This window comes from Anomaloglossus baeobatrachus, chromosome 2, assembly GCF_048569485.1.
Source record: "Anomaloglossus baeobatrachus isolate aAnoBae1 chromosome 2, aAnoBae1.hap1, whole genome shotgun sequence".
Lineage (NCBI taxonomy): Eukaryota > Metazoa > Chordata > Amphibia > Anura > Aromobatidae > Anomaloglossus > Anomaloglossus baeobatrachus.
The window spans coordinates 708,787,619-708,806,131 of record NC_134354.1 but is presented as its reverse complement, the minus strand read 5'-3'; positions in this window follow the sequence as shown (position 1 = coordinate 708,806,131).

Genomic DNA, 18,513 nt, shown 5'->3' with positions numbered 1-18,513 from the left:
TCACACACACTTAGCTGCCCTGCGACGTCGCTCTGGCCGGCGACCCACCTCCTTCCTAAGGGGGCGGGTCGTGCGGCATCACAGCAACGTCACACGGCAGGCGGCCAATAGAAGCGGAGGGGCGGAGATGAGCGGGATGTAAACATCCCGCCCACCTCCTTCCTTCCTCATTGCAGGCGGGACGCAGGTAAGGAGATGTTCCTCGCTCCTGCGGCTTCATACATAGCGATGTGTGCTGCCGCAGGAACAAGGAACAACATCGTACCTGTCGCTGCATCGAAATTATGGAAATTACCGACACTACACAGATCACCGATTTTCGACACTTTTGCGATCGTTTATCGGTGCTTCTAGACTTTACACATTGCGACGTCGTTACCGGCGCTGGATGTGCGTCACTTTCGATTTGACCCCGACGATATCGCAGTAGCGATGTCGCAACGTGCAAAGTACCCCTTACTCTAACAGCTCCAAACAGATCTGTTCAGTTTGTTGTCTCTCCTTGGCTTTGAATGTGAAACTCAAAGACAACATCAATTTCCACTTAAATGGTCACTATTATTTCTACAAACATTGGATACATTAATAGTACAAGTGAATATAAGAAACTTTGTAGTTTATCTTATAAGAAAATTATGATTCTTTCTCCATTAATGAGCCACTTCTTCCCCTGCTCCTGACCTCATTATTCACTCTAAAAAAGGCGAAAATACTTCTTCAGCAAAATAAGAAGTGCTGCAAGTCATATGAAAAAGTTTGGGAACCCATAATAATATTAACCTTTTTTCTTTATAACAATTTGGGTTTTTGCAACAGCTATTTCAGTTTCATATATCTAATAACTGAAGGACTGAGTAATATTTCTGGATTGAAATGAGGTTTATTGTACTAATAGAAAATGTGCAATCCGCATTTAAACAAAATTTGACCGGTGCAAAATATGGGCACCTCAACATAAAAGTGACATTAATATTTTGTAGATCCTCCTTTTGCAAAATTCACAGCCTCTAGTCGCTTCTTGTAGCTTTTAATGAGTTCCTGGATCCTGGATGAAGGTAGATTTGACCATTCCTGTTTACAAAACAATTCCAGTTCAGTTAAGTTTAATGGTCGCCAAGCATGGACAGCACGCTTCAAATCATCCCACAGATGTTCAATGATATTCAGGTCTGGGGACTGGGATGGCCATTCCAGAACATTGTAATTGTTCCTCTGCATGAATGCCTGAGTAGATTTGGAGCGGTGTTTTGGATCATTGTCTTGCTGAAATATCCATCCGATTAAATAGCAAAATACCCAGGGGATCCACAGTATCAACCGTAGTAAATAGCTGAATCCAGGCAAAAGGAAAGATGCATATGTAAGAAACCTAAAATATAACTTTTATTGATGTATAGCTAAAAATGTGAACCTCAGCTCACTATTGGTGAGTAAAAACCGACAAACAGTAACAATAATTATAGTCATGCTACCATAGGGCTACATACAAGAAACCCAGTCATCTACCCACTAGTATAATACGGCAGTACTAGCCTCAAAGCTCGTTTGAGAATGCCACTTAAAACAAGCTGCCAGGGTATAATAATGACTATAGATAGACACACATTTCATTTTACCCTTGAAACTGGAACAATCATCAGTATATAGAAAGTGTGTCCAAAATAAACATACTTGTGAAAGACATGCGGGTATCAAGGTTAGATCCCAGAGGGGAACGGTCTTACCCGGTCTTGTAGATGCGAGGGTGGGCAACCTTTATAAGGATGTTACGCCCTGGGCAAGCCAGGGGTCACAGGTAACTACATCACCACACCCTACACCCCGGTTAGGTACACCAAGGCTAGACCAGAAATCCTTGTGGCCTTCCTCCAGGGGCTGATGTTCACACCAGGGGGTGGGCAAGGCGGTTGGTCCCGCCCACCGAGGAGTTCACAGCCCTGGAGGCGGGAAAAGTAGGGAGTTGAGTTTAGACAGTGGAAGTGTGAGGAGTAAAGTGGTAGGAGAGCAAGCAAAAACTGACTGAGAGCGTCCGGGTGTGTGCCCCGGACAGTGACAGCAAGGCTAGCAGACAGCGGTGACCGTCTGCAGTGGAGGCTGATCAGAGTTGCCGAAAGGACCGTGGACTGGTGGTGGCCCGGTGGTACCGGAGCGGTACACAAAGTGAGGCCAGCACCATTGGCAGGGGCCTTTCGGATCCCGGCAAGGCTTGGAGTCGCCGTAATTTGCCAAATCCGTCAGTGAAGGGGACCTCCGGGTTTCCAAACAACTAAGTCCTGATTGAAGGCAAAAGTCCAACCGGATGAGAGAGACACCGCCACCAGAGAGGCACCAGTTTCTCAAGGCCAGCGCCTGCGGGCAAAGAGGGGCTCCTCCGGCCCATATCCAAGTCGGGGAGCGGGTTACCGGTGGGAACCCATCGATACCAACAGAAGTACTAGGTGCAGGGAAAGAGACAGTCACCGTTAACTACTGGGGAAAAGCAACAGCAGCCATCTGTGGGAACCGTCTTTCCAGCCGTGTGTTTTACCGTGAACTGTGTCAACGTCTCAGGCTGAGTGAGTACCACAGTGCCGTACGACACAGCGCTGCCCCCGCGTCCCTGCACCTCACCAGGCCCCATAACCCGCCTGCCATCCTGTCCTACCCTATCACCGGGCCCCGGGACCATCAGCCCCCCTACCCACGGAGGGGAGGACTAACAACTTAGCTGCTCCAGTCACCGCTCCCAGGATCCCCGTTTAGAGCAGCGGTGGTGTCACCACAATCACCACAACCGTCGGTGGCGTCACGGACAATCACCAAATTCCCCACCACCAAAACCAAACCCCTTTTCACTCACGGGCGACGAGCGCCGCTCGAGTCCCCGGGATCCGGCCCATCGCTCGAGCCACCGAGCAGCAGCGGCCGCAGCAGCAGCGGCGGCCGGACCCGAGCAGTTGGGAGAGCGCAGCGTCCCCTCCTCCGCCCGCGACATCTTGGCGTCACGAACAGGATCTTACCGCTCTGCCGTTGGGTAGAGGTGCGCCTTGTTACCGCCGGAGGTGTCTGGCCGGAAAAATTTCAGAAGCCGCCATCTTTGGCGCGAAAAGTTCCCGCTCGAGCGTCCCCTCGAGTAGTGGAGGCGCGAAGGCCAAAATCCCGCCCCGATAGAGGAGGAGCCGGAAAGAGGCTAAGGGGGACGAAATGGTGACTGGTCGCATGTAGCCGCGGCTATACAGATAGGGACGCCGGGACTCCACGATCCGCCATTTTTAGCCACCATGTCTGTGCTTCACAGCCAGCATGGATTCATTATAATGACGCTTGGCTGGGTGAACCGGAGTTTGTTTATGTTGCGATGGCAACACGCTCTGTGTTCTGATTTGTTGGGCCAGCAGGCGTCACTCACCAGGATGTGACGTTACCTGGTGAGGCTTTGCCCGCCCTGCTGCGACGCGGCGGCCAATGACGCGTGTTTCCGGTCCCGGTGTTCTCTGGGAGCGCGCGTCATCGGCCAATATGGTGCTTCTGCGCATGCGCCGGTGTATAAAAGGGGCCGCCTCCCTAATGTAGAGCGCGGCACTTTTGAAAAGGATTCAGTCCTGACGCACACACACGTGCGGTGAGTATCTTACAGATAGGGCAGCATGACATGGCTGCTCTGCATGGTATTTGGGCTTATTGTGTACCTTTTGTCTTTGGCTTACAGCAATATTGGGCACAACAATATGGTCATATAAAATGTGTATGGGCCATATCTCATTACCTTCACCAATACTCCCCTGATGATTTCCCATATGAAACGCGTCGGGAATAATGTGTTTCGCTATTGATTGGAGTTGAATACTCGGCATTATAGGTATGGGATTTGATGAGCTGGTGGACAGCCCCCCTACTAATGAGCCGTGATGTCCTTATAAAGGTTGCCCATCCTCGCATCTACAAGACCGGGTAAGACTGTTCCCCTCTGGGATCTAACCTTGATACCCGCATGTCTTTCACAAGTATGTTTATTTTGGACACACTTTCTATATACTGATGATTGTTCCAGTTTCAAGGGTAAAATGAAATGTGTGTCTATCTATAGTCATTATTATACCCTGGCAGCTTGTTTTAAGTGGATTCTCAAACGAGCTTTGAGGCTAGTACTGCCGTATTATACTAGTGGGTAGATGACTGGGTTTCTTGTATGTAGCCCTATGGTAGCATGACTATAATTATTGTTACTGTTTGTCTGTTTTTACTCACCAATAGTGAGCTGAGGTTCACTTTTTTAGCTATACATCAATAAAAGTTATATTTTAGGTTTCTTACATATGCACCTTTCCTTTTGCCTGGATTCAGCTATTTACTACTATGAAATATCCATCCCCTGCGTAACTTCAACTTCGTCACTGATTCTTGCACATTATTGTCAAGAATCTGCTGATACTGAGTTGAATCCATGCGACCCTCAACTTTAACAAGATTCCCGGTGCCGGCATTGGCCACACAGCCCCAAAGCATGATGGAACCTCCACCAAATTTTACTGTGGGTAGCAAGTGCTTTTCTTGGAATACTGTTTTTTTTTGCCTCCATGCATAACGCCTTTTTGTATGACCAAACAACTCAATCTTTGTTTGATCAGTCCAAAGGACCTTCTTCCAAAAAGTAACTGGCTTGTCCAAATGTGCTTTTGCATACCTCAGGCGACTCTGTTTGTGGCGTGCTTGCAGAAACGTCTTCTTTCGCATCACTCTCCCATACAGCTTCTCCTTGTGCAATGTGCGCTGTATTTTTGACCGATGCACATTGACACCATCTGCAGCAAGATGATGCTGCAGGTCTTTGGAGGTGGTCTGTGGATTGTCCTTGACTGTTCTCACCATTCTTCTTCTCTGCCTTTCTGATATTTTTCTTGGCCTGTCACTTCTGGGCTTACCAAGAACTGTACCTGTGTTCTTCCATTTCCTTACTATGTTCCTCACAGTGGAAACTGACAGTTTAAATCTCTGAGACAACTTTTTGTATCCTTCCCCTGAACAACTATGTTGAATAATCTTTGTTTTCAGATCATTTGAGAGTTGTTTTGAGGAGCCCATGATGCCACTCTTCATAGGAGATTCAAATATGAGAACAACTTGCAAGTGGCCAGCTTAAATACCTTTTCTCATGATTGGATACACCTGCCTATGAAGTTCAAAGCTCAATGAGGTTACAAAACCAATTTAGTGCTTTAGTAAGTCAGTAAAAAGTAGTTAGGAGTGTTCAAATCAAGAAATTGACAAGGGTGCCCATACTTTTGCACCGGTCAAATTTTGTTTAAATGCGAATTGCACATTTTCTGTTAGTACAATAAACCTCATTTCAATCCAGAAATATTACTCAGTCCATCAGTTATTAGATATATGAAACTGAAATAGCTGTTGCAAAAACCCAAATTGTTATAAAGAAAAAAGGTTAACATTAATAGGGGTGCCCAAACTTTTTCATATGACTGTAGTTGCCTGTTGAAGTCTATGGAGAGGTGAATAGGAGGAGGAGGAGCACAGTGAGAGAGCAAACACAGGCACAGAGACAGGCAGATCATGCTGCAGCTTCTAGTAAGTGATTTATCCTACTTGAATTCAGAGCTATGCTATTGTATCCTCCATGAGGCTATATGTTTTCCAACATCCTGCTGCTGCTTTTGTCTGTGTGCTATGCAAAGAAAGAAGTTCAGGTATTTATGCAGTCTATGGAAAACTTCATTGTAGCTAGTCTCCACTCACTAGCTCAGAGTCAACTGAAAATTAGAGATGGAGTTTGGAAAGGGGAAAGACTGATGAAAAGATGATTATTAAGGTCAAGACGAATACATAGATACCAAACATGTATAGTTTTGTTTTTTTTATTTAATTGGTGGTAAAAAAAAAATCTGAAAATTGTAAAAAAAATAAATTGCTTTATTGCCATTTTTTGAGACCAATAACATTTTCATTTTTCAGAATATGGTGCTGTGTGAGGGCTTATTTTTTTGTGGGCTGAGCTGACTTTTTTACTGTTACCGTTTCTGGGCAGATTCCATGTTTTCATCGCCTCTTTTTGCATTTTATTGCAATGTTGTGCTGGTCAAAAAAATCATAATTCTGACATTTTGATAGTTTTATCGGTACGCCATTTACCAATTGAATTAGTTTCCTTTATATTTTTGATGAATCAAAGATCTGCGTATACAACTGTACCGCCCCGGTGTTAGTCGGGCTGCTCGGATCCGGGATCGAGGCTTGAGGGAGTCGTCCGGACCCGGCTTGGCGGACACTTTGATACGTATAAAAGGGGTATTTACAGGGGATAAGTTTGTGACACCACCTGTGGGTTGCGGTAATGGGAGTACCACCGCTGCTGTAAGGAGTACCAGGGTAGATGGAGTTAAGCAGCCAGTTGTTGGTCCCTCCACAGGTAGGGAAGGCCCTGGGCTCATGGTGTTAGTAGTTATTTGGGAGAGCAGGGTGAAGGGGACCAGGGTACTCACTGTGGGTAGTCATGGTGCTGGATGAGGTTTATAAAGGAAACACACATGCTGTAGGTAAACCAAATTCTCTGTGTGCCGCTCCCACTGCGGGAAGTCCATCCACGTACCCAGTCCCACCGGTCTCACATACGGTAGTAATCCGGAGCCTGCCTCCGTGCACAGTTTTGTGTCAGTGTGGGTGCCTATAGCTTGAAGCTGTAAGGTCCCGTTCTTCAGTTTTCAGGTGAAGATGTGCTCCCGAGGGCTGGCACTTAGGACTTTAGTGGGTTGTTTTCTCTGGAAAACCCTGTCCCCCGCAGTGTGCTGATGCTCTCAGTCTCTGATCTTTCTGGGAAGATCCCTGAAGGTCCCCCTCCTCTGCAGGTTAATTGTCAGGACGTTGAATCGGCTCCTGACCTATGATCCTGTACCCTGTCATGCTCGGTACCAGTCAGTTCTTTTGGGCTTTCTGGTGCCAACAGTCCTTCAAGACTATGTCCGTCGCACCCTTATCCAATATCACTGCTACCGGTCCCCGACTCCTCTGGTCCCGGACCACTGTCTGCGACCCAACCTCGGTCCTTCTAGCTCCCCGGGAGCTCACACTCCCCAGCTCTTCTCTCTTTGAGGGCTCTCACTAGACTAACTTCATCCCTCCTACCAGTCTGCCTGACCCCTAGGTGGGTGGCCGTGTTCCAACTAGACCAACCCACTAATGTGTCTGACAGGTCATGATGTGAGGTGTTGGTTGGGACTTATGGTGCTGACGGAGTTGACACTGGTTTCTGGGAACTTGGAACCAGGGGGGGGGTAGGTCCTGCACCCTGGGAAAAGGATGGAGTTCCCTGTACCACCCTGATGTATTCAGGGGCGCTACACAACAACACCAAATATGTGTATTTTTTTATTGTTTTAATGCTAATTTTGTGTTGCTCCTGTTATAGACCTTGTGGCCCCCAAGAGAGTGAAGGCCCTGGGCAATTGCCCTCATTTCCCCCCCTCCAACGCCAAGTTATTTCAAGAAAAAGTTTCAAATCTTTGTGTTTTATATAACTGATTGTGGAAAATTCCTATTCCGTTAATTATCCCTTATATATTGTGTTGGAGGTGTTAGGGCCATTTCACACATCTGGCTTTTCGCCGGATTGCTGAATCCGCCACACTCCAGTACAGTGTGATACAGTACAATGGCAGTGCGACAAGCTCCGGTCACATGCTGTCATGTGACTGGAGCATGTGACCCAGAAGTTGCCGCGATGCCATTGTACTGTATCACACTGTACTGTAGTGCGCCGGATGCACCAATCCGGCGAAAAGCCGGATGTGTGAAACTAGCCATAGAGGTGAGCTGAGATGTTGAAGGCTAGGATAACAATGTGGATATATTAATAACTATCGTTAGTGCCATTTAAAAGCTTTATAAGAAAGTTGTTGCTTTCTGCTTAGCTAAAAATCTATTATTTAAAAAAATAAAATAAATGCAGCTTTTAAGAAAATAAAACTTACCCTACACAGTGTAGTTTATTACCATTATGATGTAGAAAATGGACTAACATTAGAAATAGGAAATGGGGTTTCTAAGCTTATTTGTCTATTGCGTTATATTTAAATAACCCCATAAAAGCGGCGTCAATTACAGTCGTACAGACGTATAAATAGGACCAGATTCATGTTTTTTGCTTATTCAAATCTATAGCGTTAAGTGCTGTTTATACCCTTTTTGGCTCCCATGTGATTTTAATGCTTGAGGTCATATAGAAAACATTATGACCAAATAGACAGGCTATAGTATTTTTATTAGCATTTTGTATCTGCATTCGTAATCCAAAACCAGGAGTGGAACCTACAGAGAGAAAAATTATATTGGAAAGATACACAGTCATGGCTGACAGTGTTGACGCCCTTAGAATTGTTCCAGAAAATGAAGTATTTCTCCCAGAAAATTATTGCAATTACATGTTTTGCTCTACACATGTTAATTTCCATTGTGTGCATTGGAACAAGATACAAAAATAAAGGAAAAAAGCAAATTAGACATAATTTCACACAAAACCCTAAAAATTAGTCGGACAAAATTGTTGGCACCCTCAACTGAATATTTGGTGGCATACCTTTGGAATAAATAACTGCAATTGCTTCCTAATATCATCAACAAGCTTCTTACACCCCTCAACTAGAATTTCGGACCACTCTACTTTTGAAAACTGCTCCCGCTCTCATATTCAAAGGAGCCATAACCCAATAGCAATTTTAACATCTCTCCACAGCTGTCAATGGGATTTAGATCTAGACTCATTGCTGCCACTTCAGAACTCTCCGGTGCTTTGTTTCCATCCATTTCTGAGGGCTTCTTGAAGTATGTTTGGGGCCACTGTCCTTCTGGAAGACCTAAGATCTAGGACACAAACCCAGATAGGAGTAGAGACGGAATTCGGGGTACTGCCTTAAGGATAATATGCAGGATAGTAGGAAGCTTCTCGGATGATCCATCACCTTCACCAGGTATGTGAGACAGACTATTCACACTTTTAACCTTACATGATTGGTTTGGTTGAATTAGCCACTTAGCCCTTTCATGAACAGGGGAACAAAAGGAAATATTATTCCAAAAGAACAAAAGTGAAATCATACATACATATAACGTATATTTATAATATATTAAAAAATAGTGGTGTAAAAATATTCGATACTACACCAAAAATGTGCTGTTAAACATTATTAAGCCTCATGTCACCAAATATAAAGTTGCTAATGATGCATGTGCTCTATGCATATGTTCAGACTTTCCGGGGATAATGTGGATAATTCATGGGGCTTTTTGAGCACGTGGACATTGCGCGTTCTTTCCTGCGGATAGGTCATTTAATATTCTACCAAAGATTCATTGATGGTTTATTCTTTTTTTCGTCAGAGATACATTAGGGAGCTCAAATGTTTAGGGATGGGTTGAAATTAAATTCTTGGGGGTTTGAATTTCACATTCTCTTACTCTTAGGCGGGCTTTGCACGTTGCGACATCGCAAGCCGATGCTGCGATGTCGCACGCGATAGTCCCCGCCCCCGTCGCAGGTGCGATATCTTGTGATAGCTGGCGTAGCGAAAATTATCGCTACGCCAGCTTCACATGCACTCACCTGCCCTGCGACCGTCGCTCTGGCCGGCGACCCGCCTCCTTCCTAAGGGGGCGGGTCATGCGGCATCATAGCGACGTCACACGGCAAGCGGTCAATAGCGGCGGAGGGGCGGAGATGAGCAGGATGTAAACATCGCGGCCACCTCCTTCCTTCCGTATAGCCGCCGGCGGCAGGTAAGGAGATGTTCCTCGCTCCTGCGGCTTTACACACAGCAATGTGTGCTGCCGCAGGAACGAGGGACAACATCGTACCTGTCGCGGCAGCGTAATTATGAAAAAGTCGGAGCCTGCACCGATGATACGATAACGACGCTTTTGCGCTCGTTAATCGTATCATCTAGGATTTACACAGAACGATGACGAAAGTGACGTTGGATGTGCGTCACTTTCGATTTGACCCAACTGACATCGCATGTGCGATGTTGCAACGTGCAAAGCCGCCCTTACATTCTCTCCATAGAATTTTTCGATCTGATCATTTCTAAAAATGAACAAGAGGGGGATTCAAATGTTAACTCACTTGTAAAATGTACATGTTAACAGTTATTTTGACTTTATGATTGGACATCTACTGAGATAAGAATAATCATTTTTATTTCTATAGTGCCAACATATTCCGCAGCGCTTTACAATTCAGAGGGGACATGTACAGACAATATGAGACAATACAAAATAACAAAATTAAGATACCAGGAGGAGTGAGGGCCCTGCTCGTAAGCTTACATTCTATGAGAAAATAGGGGAGGCACAAAAGGTGAATGGGGGGGAGAAAAGCTTGTCATATATGGTCCAGCCATCGATTTCATAGGGTATTCAAAACCAGCTTCATGAACCGGTCATCGGCCAGAATTTATACAGGTAAAGGGGACAAGAATTGGAAGTAAATTTTTATGAAGGGCAGCAAGGGACTAGATTAGATCAGGGCAGTGAGGTGATAGGCTAGTCTAAAGAAATGCATTTTTAGGACCTGCTTAAAGGTGTGGTTGTTGGGAATTAATCGGATTGCTCTTGGTAGTTAGTTCCAGAGCATAGGCGCAGCTCGTGAGAAATCTTGAAGACGGGAGTGGGAGGTTCGAATTGTTGATGTCAGTCTTAAGTCATTAGCAGAGCGGAGGGCACGGGTGGGGTGATAGACAGAGATGAGGGAGGAGATGTAGGGGGGTGCGGAACCGTGGAGAGCTTTGTGAGTGAGAGTGATAAGTTTATGTTGGATTCTGTAGTGGATAGGCAACCAGTGCAATGACTGGCACAGAGCAGAGGCATCAGTGAAGCGGCTGCAGAGGAAAAGGATCCTGGCTGCGGCATTCAGAATGGATTGGAGAGAGGAGAGTTTAGTAACAGGGAGACCAATTAGTAAAGAATTACATTAATCCAGGCGAAAATGAATGAGAGCGACAGTAAGAGTTTTTGCAGAGTCAACGGTAAGAAAAGGTCGAATTCTAGAGATGTTTTTGAGGTGGAATTGACAAGAACGAGCAAGTGAATGAATGTGGGGAGTGAAGGAGAGATCGGTGTCAAATATAACCCCAAGACAGCAAGCGTGCTGCTGGGGCGTAATGATAGAGCCACATACAGAAATGGTAATATTGGGTTTCGGAAGGTTAGGAGAGGGAGGAAACAGGAGAAGCTCAGTTTTTGATAGGTTCAGGTTTAGATAAAGGGAGGACATAATGTTGGAGACAGCGGAGAAGCAATTCGTTTTCGTTTTTTTCTCCCCTTGTTCCGAGAGCCGTAACATTTTTATTTTTCTGGCAATCTTGCCATATGAGGGCTTGTTTTTTGTGGATGAGTTGTACTTTTAAATTAAAGCTTGAACTTTACCATATAGTATACTGGAAAATGGCAAAAAATTCCAGGTGCGAAAAAATTGCAAAAAAATTGTGATTCCACAATTGTTTTTGCCATTTTTTATGCACCATGTTTACTATATGGTAAAACTGATATGTCCATATGATGCCTCAGGTCGGTATGAGTTCGTAGATACCTAACAAGTATAGGTTTACCTTTATTTAAAGGGTTAAAAAATGCAATAGCTTGTCCAAAAAAGTGGCACACTTTTTGCGCCATTTTCCGTGGCCGGTAGTATTTTAATTTTTCAGCATATGGGGCTCAGTGATGACTTATTTTTTGTGTCTCAAGCTATATTTAATGTTACCATTTTTGCGCAGATCCTATGTTTTGATTGCCTGTTATTGCATTTTGGTCAAAATTTGTGTCTACCAGATTAATTGATTTTATATTTTGATAGATCAGGCATTTCTGAACGCGGCGATGCCTAATGTGTGTATATTTTTATTTTTTTAATCCTTTAATTTTCAATGGGGTGAATAGGGGGTGATATGAACTTTTAGGTTTTTTTTATTTTTTCAAACTTTTTCAAACTTTTTTTGTTTTACCATTTTTTTTTTGTTTTACTAGTTCCCCTGGGGGACTGTAAGGATCAGCAATCTGATTGCTCATTCATTTCTGTTGATCAGAGCTGCACAGCTCTGATCAGCAGAAATGCATCCTCATCCTACAGCCAGCGCTATGCTGGCTGTAACAGGAAGTACATTATGATAGCAACAGGAGTCATCACATGACCCGTCACTACCATGAAAACCATCGGCTCCCTGTGATCGCGTCACGGGGCCTCCAATGGCGGCAGGAAAGGTATGTTCCACGGTGTGGCGATTTTAAATTGCCCTGTTACATTTTGACAACGTGATGTAATGGGTTAACATGCGCAGGTGGATCGCGGATCCACCTGTGCCTAATAGCCATACATGTCTGCTGCACAAATCAACACATGTGCGGGGATCACCACTGGCTCACTGCAACAGCCGGCAGTGATCACCCCTTCATGATTTAGGATGTACCGGTAAGTCCTCGGTCGTGAAGGGATTAAGGATGGCTAAAGAAGGACTAGGGGATTAAAACAGAGTGATGGTTTGGTAAAATATTCCATTGAGGTAATAACAAAAAAGCATATTGTCCCAATGATGACAGTAAATATAGATACAGCTTTGTCACCACTTTTAATAAATGAGTCAGATTATGTTCACATTAGAAAATGACTTCATTTTCTAAAAAAAATATTGCCTGATAATCCAAGCATAGTTTTTAGGAGGAACAAAATCCTAAAAAATATGATTGCACCAACCAGAAAGAAAATAAAAAAATACTGACATAGACAATCAATGGACCCGTTATCCAGAATTAACAGGGACGTATCGCTGAAGGGGATCCAAATGCTAATGCTGCAGAATGGTGATCCAAGGGTGTAAAAATTTTATTTCCACTTCCACGGGGAAAACCCCTTCCAATAAAGCAGTTTTTAAATTTTAACAGCTCCTATGTATAAACCTGCTTCAATGTATCTCAAATACAATACGTGGGGTGCACTTCCCAACCCGTTCACTTTAGAATGAACAAACAGATTGAATATTAACAATGGGATTTGAAACCATAGTTTATCCAGACACTTTTTTTCATACACACAAAAAATAATCCTGAGGGCCTATGATTAATTATTCTAGAGCAGATCTCTGATAAATGTTTTAATATGTTAAAAACTAATAAGCACGGAATCATTTCGGATTTTCAAACTATTCACATTATCCCCGGAAGGTCTGAACAAATGTGTAGAGAACACGCATCATTAGTAATTTTATGGTTGTTGAAATGAGGCCTAATAATGTTTAATAGTACATACATATTTGGTATAGTATTTTTACAGCACTACTTCTCAATATTTTATATACTTAAGTATATGTATGTATTTTTATATATATGTATAATTTCTCTTTTTTTCCTTTGGAATAATGTTTCCTTTTGTTCCTTTGTTCATGTAAGGGTTAAGTGGCCAATTGAACCACACCTATCATGTAAGGTATAAAGTGTGAATAGTCAGTCTCTCACATACCTAATGAAGGGGGTTGATCATCCCAGAAATGCGTTGTTTTAACTGAATAAGTCTGAACTCCTTACCACCCTGTCTATATGCCTATTATCCCTGCGGCAGCACCCAATATCACTGTTTCTACTCTTATCTGCATCTCTTCATGGTCTTGTGCCCCGAACTTGGTTTGGTGGTTGTGTAACGCCCCTGAGACCCTCAGGGCACTACAGGGAACTGCATCCTCTTGGCGATGCAGGACCTACCCCCTGGGACCTGGAGTACCAGTGCCTTTTCCACCAAAACATAATCTAAATCCTAGTTCTCCTCTCCACACTGGGCATAGAGGGTTAACCACGTAAGGGGATGGTCGCCATGGGAACGAGTCCCTGGGTATAGCCAGCCTGGTGGGAGGGGTCAGTCAGTAGTAGTCGAGAGTCGGGAGCACACAGGAGAGGTGTGCGGACGTGCCGGAGCTGGGTCCGTGTAACGGTGACCCCGGAGGCACAGGAGAGAGGTCGCCAGGATGGGTACCGAGATACCGCTGGGACCGCAGCACGCATGGGGCACAGGGCCCTAGGTCAAGCGCAAGTTTTAGACTGTTTGGCAAATACCTGCCCGGTGAGGACACCTTCACGGACTTCACCGAACCAAATAATCCGGGGACATCAGCAGTAAACTAGGATCGGGGTTTGGACACTTACCTCCCCACAGGGTCTGCACTGCCCACCGAACGGAGAAGGAGACTATACCCCAAAAGGGACATTGGGGGTCCCCAAATGCTCCACGCTACGGGGACTCAATCTACAGAGAGTGCCGCGGACAGAGCAACCTCGGTCACATCATTGGCACTGGTCCTCCAAGGGACCTGAACCAGCAACCCCTGGGTCCACAGTGAGAAGAGACTGTTAAAGACAACCTGGTGTGCTCTCCGTTATTGCTACATCTCCCAGGCATAGCCCTACCTGCGGAGGGCCTACCATCGCAGCTGCCACTACCACCAGCGCTGGGAGTACCCACATTGAGCAGCGGCGGTTCTCCATCATTAATCGCAACCCGCAAGTGGCGTCACATGACAAAAACTCTTATCTCCTCTGTAAATACCCCCATTAACAAAAGGGGCCCAGAGAACGGAACCGTGCAACGGCCACCAGAGTGACGTTCCCATTTGTTACCGCCCGGGACCGTGTACCCCCTTCTCTGGGCGCTACATTTGGAGCAGCAGCCCGGTGAATTTTTCTCCTTGGGCATACCAGCAATGTGCCTGAAAAGCACAACCCCTTTAGATGAGCCTCTCGATTATGCTGAGGTTGCCGTATTGTTCTCAGCTGGTTCACACAGAGCGTTTTTCTTTTCCTTTCTCTGGACACAAACCTAGCTTTCTTACACTGGGCACTACATTGTGACACAAAATATTTTGGTAATCTTCAGATTTCATGATGCCTTGCACATAGTGAAGGAACCTAGTGCCAGAGGCATCAAAACACAGACAAAACATTTTTGAACCTCTACCATATTTAACTGTAAGTACTGTGTTCTTTTCTTTGTAGGCCTCATTTAATTTTAGCTAAACAGTAGAAAGATGTAGTTTACCAAAAAGCTCTTGATTTCATCTGTCCGCAAGACACTTTCCCAAAAGGATTTTGGCTTACTCACGTATATTTTTTGGAAAACTGCAGTGTAGCTTTTTATGTCTCTTTGTCAGCAGTGGGGTCTTCCTGGGTCTCCTGCCATAGTGTTTCATTTCATTCAAATGTGGATGGATAATTCGCGTTAACACTGATACACCCTGAGCCTGCAGGACAACTTAAATTTCTGTGGAACTAGATTTGGGCTGTTTATCCACCATCTGGATTATCCTGCTTTTTAAACTTTCATCAGTTTTTCTTTGTAATCTATGTCTAGGGAGATTAGCTAAGGTGCCATGGGTTGTAAACGTCTTGACTATGTTGCGCACCGTGGACAAAGGAACATCAAGATTTCTGGAGATGGTCTTGTAATCTTGAGATTGTTGATGTTTTTTAACAATTTTGGTTCTCAAGTCCTCAGACAATTCTCTTTTCTTTCTGTTCACCATGCTGAGTGTGGCACACAGACACAAAATGCAAAGATTGCGTTAATTTCTCCCTGTTTTTATCTTCTTTCAGGTGTGATTTTCATATTGCCACAGATGCGTTTGAATGAGTATGATATACGTCATAGAAAGTTGTTTACGCACTATTTTGGAAGGTGGAACAATTTTATCCAGCCCATTTTGGAAATTTTGTGTGAAATTATATGCAATTTACTTTTTTTTCTGTTTTCTTTTGTTTCGATACACACAAGGGAAAAATATGTGTATAACAAAACTTGTGTGATTGCAATAATTTTGTGGGAGAAATTCTTTATTTTCAGAAACAATTTCAAGGGTGCTAAGACTTTTGGTCATGACTGTATATCCTATGTGTTCTTGAGACTCTTTGGTTTACATATTCGGATGGAAAACTGACCAAAAATATAGTCATGTGAAAGAAAAAACAGCCAAATACCATTTGTGAACAGAGCCTAAAGGGTACTTTACACGCTGCGATATCCGTACCGATATTGCTAGCGAGCGTACCCGCCCCTGTTGGTTGTGCATCACGGGCAAATCGCTGCCCGTGGCACACAACATCGCTAACACCCATCACACGGACTTACCTTCCCTGCGCCGTTGCTCTGGCCTGCGATCCGCCTCCTTTTTAAGGGGGCGGCTCGTGCGGCGTCACAGCGACGTCACACAGCAGCCGTCAAATAGCGGAGGAGGGGCGGAGATGAGCGGTCGGAACATGCCGCCCACCTCCTTCCTTTCTCATTGCCAGTGGACGCAGGTAAGGAGATGTTCGTTGTTCCTGCGGCGTCACACATAGCGATGTTTGCTGCCGCAGGAATGCCGAACAACATCGTACCTGCAGCAGCAACGATATTAAGGAAATGAACGACGTGTCAACGAGCAACGATTTTTCACGTTTTTGCGCTCGTTGATCGTCGCTCATTGGTGTCACATGCTGCGATGTCGCTAACGGCGCCGGATGTGCGTCACTAACGACGTGACCCTGACGGTATATCGTTAGCGATGTCACAGCGTGTAAAGCACCCTTTAGGGTTCATGCACAATCATTTCGTAGCGGAGTACCACCTTTGAATTGTCCTATGTAGTCGCAAGGCAGCTTTTAATGTCTACAAAGTCATAATGTAGCCATATGTATATCTCAGTTTATGGACACATATGGAAGGCTTTTTTTTTTTTTTTTTTACATTTTGTAGTTTTATAATATATTTAAGTGTGGCATTCTCTACCAAACACCACATGACAGAACCATTTATGTCTTGAGAAGAAACACTAAACATCAATACACCGTGCCTCTTTAGCTCAGCACTGTGGGGTGCATGATTGTCCAAGTCCTTTTACTGTTGGAACTAACTGTACATGTTTATAGATGTCACCTTATAACAAAGAATATTGAATAGATATCTACCTGTTTCCTGTAACTTTCCAAGAATTGGCGATATCTAGCAAGTTATCAACTTTCCTAAGCCAGTACTTATCACAGTCACCCAAAACTTCACCCAAACCCCTCCCTCCCCTCCTTCTTCTAGTTTGAACCTCCTGCATCTTGTGACAGTGCAAGCACTGACATGCGCACCCACTTACATCGATGTCAGCTGCCGGCATATTCACTGCTCCCCATGCCCGGGATTATTGGTGTGGGGAGCAGTGAATATTAATTACCTTAAACAGAGGGCACATGTGATCACCCAGCCACAGGCTTACTGCAGCTGCTGTGTGATCATGTGTGACTGCTGTTTAAGGAAATGAATATGCAATAACGCCCATAATCCCCCCACTTCTTGGCTCCAGCATCAGTGCAGAGAAGTGAGCTGGATTATGGGCATGGAGAGCAGTGAATATTCATTCCCTTAAACTGCAGGCACATGTGTTTTCTCCAGGCTGCCTCCTGTGACTCCACACCGCAATTTGCAGTGCAGAAACCTGGCAGGTCTTTGTGCTGCAAAGCATTTTAGCTAGCTGTGCACCCTCATACGCAGTCAGCTGAAGCAGGCATTGGGGTCGATGTGCCCCAGTACCTCACACTCCATTCTTAGGCTGTGCTGTGGGCAGTGAAACAAATTATCATAAAATAAATCATATTTGGCATCATGTTGCGACTAAAGGCTGCTTTACACGCAACGACATCGCTAACGAGATGTCGTTGGGGTCACGCACATCCGGCCTCGTTAGCGAAGTCGTTGCGTGTGAAACGTTAACGATCAAAATTACTTACCTTATCGTTGAACTATGAACAACCTCGTACCTGTGGCTGCCCACAATGAGGAAGGGAGGAGGTGGGCGGGATGTTCGTCCCGCTCATCTCCGCCCCTCCGTTTCTATTGGGCGGCCGCTTAGTGACGTCGCTGTGACGCCGAACCAACTGCCCCCTTAGAAAGGAGGCAGTTCGCCGGCCACAGCGTCGTCGCTAGGCAGGTAAGTATGGGTGACGGGTGTTAGCGATGTTGTGCGCCATGGGCAGCGATTTGCCCGTGGCGTACAACCGATGGGGGCGGGTACGCTCGCTAGCGATATCGATAGTGATATCGCAGCATGTAAAGTGCCCCTAAGAACCAAAGCTGTTAGATGTTGCTGAGTTCAAATTGCTTATTAAAGGGAACCTGTCACCAGTTTTTTCCCTATTAAACCAAATAAATCCCCTTCTGCAGCGCCTGTGCTGCATTCTATGAAGGTGCATCTTGTTGCTGGCCCCCCTTGCAGACCCCTAAAAGAACTTTATAAAATCTAACCGTTTCCTATGCAAATGAGTTTGGTTGGTGGGCTCTAATTCGGCTCCTGTCCCCCCTCCTGCCGCTGTTTGCCGTCTGCCAGTCATGATTTAGATGGATGTCGCCGCCCCCGTTGTCATCCATGCTGCTGGAGTTTCGCGCAGGCGCATTCACTGTGACCCCACTCGTGGGGCTGAGCATAAAGTTTTCCTTGCGCGAGCACCGGTGATGTAGTTGCGCAGGTGCGAGATTAT